Source organism: Populus alba, chromosome 12, assembly GCF_005239225.2.
Source record: "Populus alba chromosome 12, ASM523922v2, whole genome shotgun sequence".
NCBI classification, from domain to species: Eukaryota; Viridiplantae; Streptophyta; class Magnoliopsida; order Malpighiales; family Salicaceae; genus Populus; species Populus alba.
The window spans coordinates 1,483,458-1,497,201 of NC_133295.1; the positions used below are offsets into that span (position 1 = coordinate 1,483,458).

At 37.0% G+C, this 13,744-nt stretch overlaps 1 pseudogene; it reads right to left on the bottom strand.

The window, feature by feature from the left end:
• LOC140954347 (uncharacterized) overlaps positions 1 to 13,744 on the bottom strand; it is a 40,023-nt pseudogene that overhangs the window by 10,772 nt on the left and 15,507 nt on the right.

Sequence of the window (13,744 nt, forward strand, 5' to 3'; positions counted from 1 at the left end):
CATACCCCGGATACTAAGAGACAAACAAAATAAAATTTTTGTTGTTTTTGAAATATTGGCCAATATTCTCTTGACTTTATAAACTGGTTTATTAAAGCCAAAATGCATGCTAAAATATTTTTTTGGTGTATGAAAAATACAATATGAATTTTTTAGCTTTGAGACACTTGGCCGTATGCACAAAACATTTTTTTTTCTCTTTTTTCATTTTTTTTGTATTTTTGGAAGTTTTTTGACGAAAACCGGGTATTTGAAAAATCAGATTTTTGTATGTTTAACAACATAAAAAAAAATACCACCAAATATTAATCAAAACGACATAAAAATTACATGGAAAATAAAATGCTGAAAAAAATATTTTTTATTTTTTTTTAATGGCCGGATCAGGCCCAAATATATGGGCTGGGCCGAACCTGGCCCAAAGAATGGGCTAGTTACTGTGCACATAGTAACCGGGTTACTGTGTGCACAGTAACCAGAGAATTAATCTGCGGGTTACTGTGCACATGCACAGTAACCGTGAATTAATTAGCGAGTTACTGTGCACAGCACAGTAACTTGCTAATTAATCTTCATCTGCTGCAGAACGTAAACGTTCTGCATGCAGATGAAACTGAACAAAAAAAAACGATGGGAAAGGCTACCTGGAGCGGTGGTGATGTTGGCAGCAACTGTTGTGGCAGGGGTGGCGGCGGCGGAACTGGCTGTTCGCGGTGGCCGGCGGTGCTGTTTTCCTCTCTCTCTCTCCTCTGTTTTACTCTCTTCTCTGCTTCTTATTCTTCTATTTCGCTCTCTCTCCCTTCTCTTCTGCTTTCTTCTCTCTGTCTCTCCCTTCTCTTCTCTCCTTTCCTGTCTCTCCCTTCTCCCCTCTATTTATAGAGCCCGTGAGCATGTTTTTTCCATTGTGGAGCCAAGGAACAGGTCATGCGGCGGCTGGTCGGGCGCGGCTGTCCAGGCGTGCCTCCCTTAGTTTCGGCGGTGCGGTAGGTGGTCGGCCAATGTCTTCGGTCGGTGGGCTAGAGGGACCGGTGTCATTAAATATGCATTCTTTTTCCTTCTTTGCTGCTGTGTGTTCGGCGGGGAAGAAAGGGGAACAGTGCCGTTCAAAACGGCACTGTTTAACTTTTTTTTCTTTTTGTATTTATTATTTTTTTATGGGGACCCAAAAATGGGTTACAACATGTTCGTTGATGTTTATGTATGTGAACAAATGTCACGCAACCGAACACACGTGGTGGAAGTAACAGTATAGATGGTAGAGTAACATGTCGTGACAAAGCCTGTAGAGGAGTCTTGAAGTCCAAGGTTTTTGAAGGCATTCGATTCAATAAATAGACAGCAGTAGTAACACTATCATCCCAATGTCTACTAGGTACCTGTGCTCCAAATAATAATGCCCGTGCAGTTTCCAGAATATGTCGGTTTTTCCGTTCTGCCACTCCATTTTGTTGTGGAGTATGACTACAGGATAATTCATGGAGAATACCGTTCCTGTGGAAAAATGCTGAAAAATTATTATTCACATATTCTCCCCCATTGTCCGATCGAAGAATCCGGATGTTGGCTGAAAATTGATTATGAACCATAGCGTGAAACATACGAAACACATCAAAAACTTCATCTTTGCGCTTCAGTAAATAGAGCCATGTCATCCTAGTGCAATCATCCACGAAAGTAACAAACCAACGTATGCCAGAGACAGTGGTAATGGGAGATGGTCCCCAAACATCAGAGTGAACCAAGGCAAAAGGAGTATCACTTTTATTCAAGCTAATCGGAAAGGATACACGATGACTCTTGGCAAGGATGCAAGTTTCACATTTAAAGTCTGAATAATTCAAATTCAAAAACAATTTCGGAAATAAATACTTCATGTAGCTAAAAGATGGATGTCCCAATCGATAATGCCATAGCCAAATCTGGTTTTCTTTTGTAAGCGAAGATCGACTCACGGTGTTGACTCTGCCAGAACTGAAGTCATCCATGTAGTATAACCCCTCTCTTTTAGTACCACGCCAATGATCTCCTCCGTGAGAATATCCTGAAAAAGGCAAAATTTTGGATACATTAGTGCTACACAGTTTAGGTCTTCAGTAACTTGGCTCACAGATAACAATTTATTTGATAGAGAAGGCACTAATAAAGTATTGTTTAATGATATGGAGGGTGATATGTGCACTGTTCCAGCTCCTGTGACAGGGTAGACAACCCCATTGGCATTGGTTATACCGATTCGCCTTGGTTCTGTAGTATTCGCAAAGTCTCCTGAACAAAAAGTCATGTGATCCGTTGCACCAGAGTCCACTATCCAGTCAGTTTTAGTTCCTGTATTACCTTGATCCTTAGGCATAATTATGGCATCGTCTCCAGATTCTACAAGTGGAGCTAATGATAATTGTGCCTTAGTGTCTGCCAAAGATGCTTGTCCCATGTCTCCAGCACCAACCTTTTGCTTCCGTGTTTTTAATTCATTCCACCATTCAGGATAGCCATGCAGTTTGAAGCAAGTGTCCCTTGTATGCTTCATATTTCCACAATGAGAACAGCCACTGCTTTCACTCTCCACCTGTCCTTTAGTCTTTGCTAGGTGATAAGTGTTGCGCCCTCCTGATGAAGACATCCCTGATCTGGTTATTTGGAGTGTTGGCTGTCGAGGTAAGTAGGCTCTCCCTCCTTTAGAAACCATTGCTGCAGCAGTAGAATTTCCATTACTGGTGAGCATAATTGTCTGTCTAATAGCTTCCCTACGAACATATGCATAAGCTTGTTCAACCGTTGGGAAGGGTTTCAATTGGAGTACATCACTGCGTATATTGTCCAGCCTATCATCTAGTCCATCCAAAAAAGTATACACTCGATCCTCTTGAAGCAAAGCATTATACTTTTGGATATCAACAGCACATTCCATAGGATTTGGTCTACGGAAATCAATTTCCCTCCACAAACCTTGGAGGCAATTGTAGTATGTTTCAATGGACTCTCCTGATTGTTTCATTCGTGTTACTCGTCGCTTCAAATCATACACCTGAGAAGTATCGGATCCATCAAAGTAAGTAGTGGCAATCGAGTCCCATACCTGTTTGGCCGTGGAAAATCGGATAAAGTTTCCTATAAGAGACGGCTCCATTGAGTTAATAAGCCATCCCTTCACAATAGAGTTTTCTGTTCTCCATCTTCTGAAGTGGGGATCATTCGGTTCTGGTTGTGGAAGGTCACCGTTTATGTATCCCAACTTATCTTTTCCTGAGATATACATCTCCACAATTTGGGACCATAATGCATAGTTGGTACCATCAAGTTTGATACCAATCGGTACAGCACCAGTATTGTAGATTACTGATGGGGTCTGGGTCTGGTTCTGGGTTACAATTTGAGTCATCCTCGTCGTGAGGTTGTCAAGATCAGTTGTAGCTGTATTCTGCTGCTCTCGTTCAATCAAGTCGATTGGTGTGTCCATGCTTTATTCTCCTTAGGCTGTTTGTCAGATCTTCAAGAAACAAAGAACGGAACGTTGCTCTGATACCATGATAATTCAGAGAGCAGCCGCCCTGTATTTCTTTCTTTTCTTCTTGAAAACAAAACGTTACAGAGAAGTTCTCTTATATAGAGAAACCCTTCCCAAGATAACCATCTAGGTAAGTTACGTTAATCCCATATATATCGGGATATATACAATTATAGAATATTGAAATATAATTCCTATATTGGATTCTACAGCTCATGCTAACATTAATTCCTAAACTGTACAGCTCACGCTAACATTATTCTCACAATATTACTCTGTTTTACATGGATTTCCAATGCCAGAAGAATGTAGCAATGGCGAGGCACCACCATTACCGCCATCAAACTTTATTGCAGGACATGATTCAACATTTTTTGAAGATGGGTTTGGATGGAAAGCTGTGGCAATTGAGTATGGATGTGGGTTTATGTTTGGAGTCACAATGAATATGTCGTGTTTAAAACAAGAAGACCTGCATGGTTTCTGTAGATGGTTGAAGATCAATGGAGTCTTAATGCAATCAGAACAAAGAAGAAAGCTAGTAGAAATGGTGCAAGAAGAAACTAAACAATGCAGTCAGTATCTTCAAAGTTCGTTCTGTAAGTTGTTTCCTTTCTGATTTTTTATAAGTAATCATAACTACAGTTATATATTGTTTTTATTGCAGTGGTATTTCAATGAAGGTTGTGCCTCAAGTGATACCGAGTGGAGTTGGCTTTGGAACAACACTAAAGTGGCATATTCTACTAATAGTTAAATACTACTAATAATGCCTTTCATTATTTCTCATCTCTCCCAATTTCATCTCCACTCTCCTCAAATCACTCCTCCTCCTCCTCCTCCTCCTCTTCTCATTTGTGTGCTCATCACCAATCTCTTTCTCTCCATCAATTCAAACAATCCTTCTCCATTAATAGATCTGCCTCATTGGAGTACTGCCAATATCCTTTTCCAAAAACAGAGTCATGGATAGATAGTACAGACTGCTGCTCGTGGGATGGGGTCACTTGTGACATGAAAACCGGGCACGTCACTGGACTGGACCTCTCTTGCAGCATTCCTTATGGCACCCTCCATTCCAATAGCACCCTTTGTCTCCCTGCATCATCTTCAAAAGCTCGACCTCTCTGACAATCATTTCAAAAAGATAGAATTTGAGAATGTGAATCTCTGTTCTCCTTATCTCTAAGGTCAGAGAGTAAATCATATATATATATATATTGTTTCTTAGAAGACGGTTAAAGAAGAAGGGGAAACCAGCTGTCATGACTATGAACAGATTCTAGAGCTAGGCAGTTATAACAAATCAGTAACAATAAATCCAACAACATCAAGTTGGGTAAATCACGTAACAGACTATTCTAGCATTGGCTTACCTTTGTTAAACTAATTGAGATCAAACACAAAAAGAGGCTAGAATTCTGAATAAACTGTATATTATGAATGCATAGTCTTAACCTAATTACAAATAAAGTATATATAGGTTAAACTGAAAGTACTATTCTACCCTTAATAAATAAGACAACATAAATATTATTTAACATCTCCCCTCAAACTCACGATGCGGCAGCTACAAGCATCGAGAGTTTGCCAACTAGAAAACGAAAACGAGATATGGAATGCGCCTTGGTAAAGAAATCTGCAATCTGCAATGAAGAAGGAACAAAAGGCAAAGTAATGGTTCCATGCTTGAGATGATGACGAGTAAGATGACAATCGATTTCAATGTGCTTAGTCCGCTCATGAAAAACCGAGTTGTGAGCAATCTGAATAGAACTCTGGTTGTCACAATACATAGGAGTAGGATGGGAAAAGGAAACTCCCATATCAGCAAGTAACCAACGTAACCAAATAATCTCTTTGGTAGTAGATGCCATGGCACGATATTCTGCTTCGGTGGATGATTGAGAAACAATAGATTGTTTCTTGCTCTTCCAAGAAATAAGAGAATCACCTAAAAAGATACAAAACCCGGTAACAGACTTGCGATCTGTGGGATCACTACCATGATCAGCATCAGAGTATGCACGTAACTCCAAGGAAGAGGTGGATGAAAGTAAAAGACTTTGAAAAACTGTACCCCGAAGATATCGCAAAATACGAAGAACAGCTGCCCAATGAACAGTAGTAGGAGAAGCAACAAACTGACTAACAACATGAACAGCATATGCAATATCTGGACGAGTAATGGTGAGATATACCAAACTCCCAACAATAGTGCGGTATAAAGTAGGATCTATCAAAGGTAAACCATCAGAAGAAGAGTACCTTGCGTTAACCTCAATAGGAGTATCCACAGTCTTGTTATCAGTAAGTCTAGCCCGCTCAAGAATATCTGCAACATATTTCGACTGAGAAAGAAGGTAACCTTTAGGTGAGTATGCTACCTCAATACCCAGGAAATATCGAAGATAACCCAAATCCTTCATCTCAAATCGTCTAGCCAACTCTGTCTTCAAAACTGAAATACCATCAATGTCATCACCAGTAATAATCATGTCATCAACATATAAAGACAGAATAATACGACCTGCATCAGTGCACTTAATAAAAAGAGCAGAATCATGACTGCTAGAAACAAAGCCAAGTGACGAGATCACAATAGAGAATTTCTCAAACCAAGCACGAGGTGCTTGTTTGAGACCATATAATGCTTTCTTAAGCTTACAAACATATCCAGAGTCATGTGAAATACCAGGAGGGGGTGTCATATAAACTTCTTCTTGAAGATCTCCATTCAAGAAGGCATTTTTAACATCAAGTTGAGAAATATGTCATTGACGAATCGAAGCTACGACAATAAGAGTACGAATAGTAGCCATTTTTGCAACCGGAGCAAATGTCTCCTCATAGTCCATACCATACTGTTGAGAGTATCCTTTGGCAACCAACCTAGCTTTATATCGCTCAATAGACCCATCAGAATTAGTCTTGATCTTATACACCCAACGACAACCAACAACACTCTTACCAGGAGGTAGAGGAACCAGATCCCAAGTATTTGTCTTATGCAATGCAGAAAGTTCCTCATCCATAGCTTGCTGCCAAAGCGGATCAAGAATTGCCTCTTTATAGGAAGAGGGCTCAACAAGACAATGAATAGAGGCTAAAAAGGAAGTAAATGATGAAGAATAAAAGGAATAAGCAAAATCTGGTAGTTTTGTGGACTTACGAATACGGATGGACTGACGTGGAGGTGGATCCACAATCTCAGATGAAGCTTGAGGGGCTGTAGATGAGAATGGAGCTTCAGGTGTGCCAGAGAGTAAAGTACCAGTACCTGCAGAGTTATGAGTACAAATTGATCGAACATGGGGAGAGCTATCATTACCAGAATCCTCAGAAAATGGATCTATACTAATAAGATCAGATTTAGTCAGGTTATGAGTAGTGGATGGAATAGAAAAGAAAGGTATATGCTCAAGGAAGACAACATGACGAGACACATAAAGTTTCTGAGTGATTGGATCAAAACAACGATAACCCTTTTTACCTTCACCATAGCCCAAAAAGACACAAATAGCGGATCGAGAGGATAGCTTACTTCGTTCTACATGAGGACGAAGAACAAAACAAGTACAACCAAAGACTCTAAATGAGGAATAATCAGGGACATACCCATATAACTTTTCAAAAGAAGATAGACTCGAACTATGAGAAGATGGAATTGTATTAATCAAGCTTACAGCAGTAAGAACAGCTTCTCCCCAAAACTCACTAGGAACAAAAGCAGACAACAAGAGAGAACGAGCAGTTTCGACAATGTGCCTATGTTTTCTTTCAGCAACACCATTTTGCTCAGGAGTATCTGTACATGAAGTTTGGTGGATGGTTCCATCTAGGGCAAGCAATTGGCAAAATTTATTAGAAGTGTATTCCCCACCTAAATCACACCTAAAGCATTTGATCACAGTAGAATATTGAGTTTTGATAAGAGCTCGAAAAGCTGCATATATCTCAAAGAATTCAGAACGATGTTTCATTAAATAAACCCAACAATAACGAGTATGATCATCAATAAAAGAGACATAATATCGAGACCCTCCTTTTGTGGCAACAGGAGAAGGTCCCCATACATCAGAATGAATCAAATCAAATGGTGAAGAAGAAACAGAAATACTTCGATTAAAAGGTAAGGCAGAAAATTTTGCCAATTTACATCCACTACAATCAGAAATGTCACAAGTTTTCAAATTTCCTAAAGCTCCTGTGGATGCCAAAAATCTCAAACGAGAAGACGAAACATGACCTAGACGGGAATGCCATAAATAAAAACTAGAAGATGAAATACTCAAACGAAAGGAAGACAAATCAACTGTAGTAGTAGCAGCGGCAGCAGCAGCAACTGGCACTTTTAACTCATCCAAAATATATAGTCCATTCTCCCTACGGCCTGTCCCAATCAGCTTCTGAGACTGCAGATCCTGTATACAACAAAAGGAACCAGAAAACATGACTAAATAATCACCAGAATCACATATTTGACCAACAGACGCAAGATTCAATTTGAGTTGTGGAATAAGATAAACATTAGGGAGAGACATGTGAGGTGTGACAACAGAACCAACACCTGCTAAGGGCATTTGAGTGCCATCAGCAGTCATAACAGGAATGGAGGATAAAGGGGATACAGAGGTAAAAGATGAGGAATCTGGAGACATATGATGAGAAGCACCAGAATCCAAGACCCATTCAGAATGTGACATACCTAAGGAACTATGAGGCAACTGACCTATGGAAGAAGAAGCAGACATTGCTTGTGGCTGCAAGGAGAGAAACTTCTGAAATTGCTCAGCCAAAATATTAGGATCGGTAATAGAACTCGAGGAAGCTACTGCTGCAGTATTGTGGTGTTGTGGTTTATAACCCTGAGGTGGTCTATGAGCATTAGATTGTGACTGATTTCCAGGCTTCCAAGCTTGATTCTGATGTCTCAACTTAGGACACTGAGCCTTCCAATGACCTTTCTGCTTACAGAAGTTGCACTCATCGAAGCCAACCCTTGTGTGAGACTTATTCTGATAATTAGAGAATGACCTAGAAGGTACTACTAGTACAGAAGGATTTGAAGCAGAAAGAATTCCTTTTTCAGAATAAGACTGAAAACGTATTTCTTCAGCCAATAACTCACTGACAACAGAGTCAACAGAAGGCAGTGGAGAACGATGCAGAATTGAACCTCTAAGTCCTTCGAAATCACTGCGAAGTGCTGTTAAAAACTGTACCAATCTTTGCTGCTCTCTACGCTCAATATAGGCACCACATGCCTTTAATTCTGTCGATTCAGTAAGAGCCAATTGATCCCAAAGATCTGTCATAGCAGAATAAAACTCTTGAATACTCATATTCTTCTGATGAAGAGCTCGTATGTCATTCTCTAATTGATACTGTTTTGCAAAATTTGATTGTGTGAATAACCTTTGCAGATGATCCCAAACCTCTTTTGATGTCTCATATTTCGCCAACTGCGTACCTATTGAATGCTCAACAGAATTGTTGATCCAAGTAATGATCTTTGCATTATTTGCTTCCCATGTATCTATCAAACCAACATCCCCCTCCTCAATATTCTTAGGTATCACATAAGTTCCACTAACATACCCCCACATCTTCTTACCCTTAAGGAAATTTCTCATTACATAACTCCAATATGAATAGTTCTTCCCATCCAACCTCACACTCACAGACTGAAGCGAATCATCTCTTTCAGTAGCCATAATCAACAATCACAAATAACCAGAATGCAAAAGCAGCGGAAGACAAAATACTCAATTGCAGAAACTAAACAAATATCTTCTCGAAATTATACGATTACTCCTAATTTTGCAGAAGCGGAAGACAAAATATCACTCCAAAAAAAAAATTGCGCGATGCCCCCTGCAAACCCCCAGCCAACTCACCGTAGAGTTGGATCCGCGAAGCTGTATTTGGGATTAAGCTTCGTTCCATAAAACCAGCTCTGATACCATGTTAAACTAATTGAGATCAAACACAAAAAGGAGGCTAGAATTCTGAATAAACTGTATATTAGAATGCATAGTCTTAACCTAATTACAAATAAAGTATATATAGGTTAAACTGAAAGTACTATTCTACCCTTAATAAATAAGACAACATAAATATTATTTAACAACCTTAACCATTTACAGCAACCCTAGTCTTAGGTGATGTGCCAAGAACTCTCTGCAAGTCTGACTGGGACAATGCCCTAGGTGCCTTGTAAAGGGTTAAAAAATCCACAGCAAGCTCAAACAAATAAAATCCTCCGGATAATATTTTTGTAGTCCATAAAAACACTTTGTTTAATTTCTTCTAGTTCTCTTGAGGAACCATCCTATCTTCTATCCATTGCGATGGAAGTCATTGGATTTGGATAGAACACAACAGGCAACAATTACCAAAACTTTTCCATGACTAAATCGAACCCCCAACCATCAAAAATCTTAAAAAACAAATCAGTAGGTGCCTAAACTTTTCATTTGCTAAAACTACATTTTTCAGGATAAAAAAGTCATGTTTATATCAGATAATGCACTTTATATTCCATCATCTGGAGAATGTTGAAAGGCGTGATGAAGACCAGTACATGAGGTCTCATGGCTGTGGTTGTGTCAACAAGAGGTTCAACAATGTTCAATCAATCAAGGGTTAGAATCAGGGTTTGAGCTGGTAATTGGGAGCTTGAATTCGAAACACCAAATTCTGTTACCTTTTTCAAAGGGGAGTAAGTGACAAACGAATTCAGGTGCTGGAGGCATTGTAGACAAATGTAAGGGATTTGATCTTGCAGACAACTTGCAGCTATCAATTCAGGAGTTTAGAACAAATCCATTTCTGGTAATATTCTTCCCACTTTTGTTGCTACTAGGTATAACTATTATAAGAATAACAGATGAGGCACTCTTTTTAGATTTCTCGGGTGATCTGGAAAAATGAAACCAGCAACGCATTCAGAGAGAGAAAATGCATCTCTCAAGTGAATTCAAGCATCGGGCAATGTGAGAATTTATGAGAAGCAGCACAAGGCTTGCAAGTGTACTTGCCTCCTTTTGGGGACTTGGCTAAGATCCTCTGGCATTTGTTTATGAACCTCTTCCCTTCTCTCATCCTCTTGTTTATGAACATATACAAGGAAGAATAGACATGGCATTACCTATCTGGCATTGAAATATAAGGTTTGATCCTGCTAGATATCTTCAATTTTCTAATACGAGGACTGATAATAATTAGTGGCTGTTATTGCCAATGCTGAAGTGCTTGCATGGAATCTAATCTGATGCACTTATCTAATCACAAATCTTGTAAACTTATCCTGGATATATAGGGGAAAAAAGAGAGTTTGATTTCTAACAATCTCAAAGTTATATTGTTTCAATAAAATTTAATTGAGTACATATATATTTAATTTCGAACTTTTCTTTTTCAAATTAAATTTTCATCATCAACAAGGCTTTCATCGATCAACGATATATCGTCAAATTTTAATCTTTGTATTTTTGAACCTCCTCGATCAATTTTTGACCATAGTATGAGCGTTCTAACATTCTCTTTTTACTGCTATTATTTCTTGTATATTTTTTTATTTTTTTTTATTTTTTTGTATTTTTTCTTTTTTGTAAGGGGCCCAAAATGCGTTGCAACAATTTTGCATACATATAATTTGTGGTCTTGCTGAGTTTTGAGTCAAGAAAGCTAAGTCTACGAACTACTTTATTTTTTATTCATTATCCCTCACTCAATTTCTCATTTCCATTATGTTTCCGTTGCACTTTAATCCAACAATTTAATCCAAAAGTCTCCTCAAATTTCTCCTCTTCAACTCAATTATGAGCTCATGAACAAAGTCTTTCGCTGCTCCAATTCAAAACGTCGAGGAAAAGGCTGTTTTTCTTTAATTCTTTTTTACCAAATTACAGCCGGTCATTATACGAAAACTAAAGTTCAATTATTGGAGATTTTTTTTGTTTTTTTGACACATCAAAGTAAAGGGTAAAGTAACACGGCTAAAAAAAATAATTAAAAAACTAGCCTCCACTCATTTTGAATTTTAAGTTCTCAAAACCACCCCCCCCCCCCCGCCACACGCATCTCTCTCTACATCACCCATCTCTTTCTCCTTTCTTGTGATATTTTTAAATAATAATTGATGGATTTTGATTAATCATAAGATATTAATAAATTATAATTGTGTTTTGTTGTGTTGTTTGAAAGAATATTTATAATTTATAAATATTATACTTTCATGGTAGTATCATTATCAATACTAATAATTATATCACTTATAATAGAGAAAGCCATGAATTCCTAACTACTACATCAAACATGTCCCTTAACGAATTATCAAAAATGTTATGTGATCGACTTGGCCAGAATATGTTTAAAATATAAGTTGAAATTACTTGAAGGACATTACAAATCAGGTTAGTCAAGCTTTTTTTGTCGGTATACCAATTTGTAATGCTAAAAGTGTGAACTCAATGTTTGGTCTTGCGAGGATCAATGTGATTAATGTGCTAGAGCTCTACTTCTTAATCCTTTTCAAACAATGTACAGTAAATTATTACGTAGTTTGGCAAACTATACATTATTTTGCATATATATATATATATATTAAGTAATATACTAAAAGGCGTGGGGAACCTACTGTAGCTTCCCCACGCCTTTTACTTATTTAAGCTGTTTTTTTTTTTTTGGTTTTTTTCTCTGTAGCAGTTTTTCCTTTTTTTTTTTTTTTTGCTTTTGTTTTTTTAAAATATTTTTTCACTATAGCAGTCTTTTTTTTTTAATGCATGGGTTTTTCACTGTAGCAACTTTGTTTGTTTTTTATCCTCACTTTTGTTTTTTTCTGTTTTTTACATATAATGTATCACTGTGCACATAGTGAAACACTGACTTTTTTTTTTCGTTTTGCCCATTGGTTTTTTTTTTTTTTGCTTTTTTCTTTGTGTTTTTTTTCTTTTAATGAATTTTTTTTTGTTTAACTTAGTTTGTTAATGTGAAAAAAAAAATTTAATTTAGTTATCATACTTTCATTACACGGATCTCGGTTTTTTTTATATATTAAGTTGGTTGAGAACTTAGCTTTGTAGCTTTTTAAAAAAGAAGAAAAAAAAACTATGGATTACTACAATGTTTCCCTTACATGATTTTTGTTTGGCTGCAGTGTTTTCCCCACATGTTTATTTTTTAAATTATATTTTTTACATTTATTTTTTTAATATTGAGTTGGTTGAGAATTTAGCTTTAGCTTTCCCCACGTTTTTTCATTATAATTATTATTATATTGTATTATATTATATGACTGTTTTTTCTTTTTAATTTTTTTTGTTTTGATTTAGTTTGTTAATGTTAATTTTTTTTTATTTAGTTATCATATTTTCATGATATGAATATCGGGTTTGATGGGTTAACCTGATTTGACGAGTTATTTTTTTTCATTTAGTTTAGTTTGTTTTAGTTAATTTTCTTTTTATTTAATTATCAGACTTTCATGACATGTATCCTGGGCTTGACGGGTTAACTTGGTTTGATGGGTTAACCCGGTTAATTCTTGGTAAACCCGTCATTTTTTTTTTCTATTTAGTTATCAAACTTTTATGATGCAAATCTCAGGTTTTACGGGATAACCTGGTTTAAAGGGTTAACCCAATTAATTCAATTTCTTTTTCTTTTTCTTCATTAGTTTTTTCCTTTCTGTTGATTTTTTTTCTTTGTTTTTTTTAATTAATCTTATTAATTATCACATTTTTATGACACGACCTTATAGCCAGACCCACATCCAATATTCTTGGGTCCGGTGTTACAGTCAGGCTCACTTAAACCTGGGTCATGCAAGTTTAATTTTATTATTAATATTATAAATATTACTCTTAGATCAGGCGTTGCAGCCAAATCCAAGATTCTTCGGTATAACTTTGCAGAAAAACCCAAGATTTTTAAATTTTTATTTTTTTTAATATTTTTTATACAAAAAAAAAATAACTTGCGGCATTGCGCGGGTATAAAAGCTAGTATATATATATATAATTTGTGGTCTTCTGAATTTTGAGTCAAGAAAGCTAAGTCTACGAACTGCTTTATTTTTTATTCATTATCCCTCACTCAATTTCTCATTTCCATTTTGTTTCCCTTGCACTTTAATCCAACAATTTAACCGTCGATCCTTCTCCTCAAATTTCTCTGCTCCAATTCAAACGTCGAGGAAAGGCTGATTTCTTTTTATCTTTTTGACGAAATTAC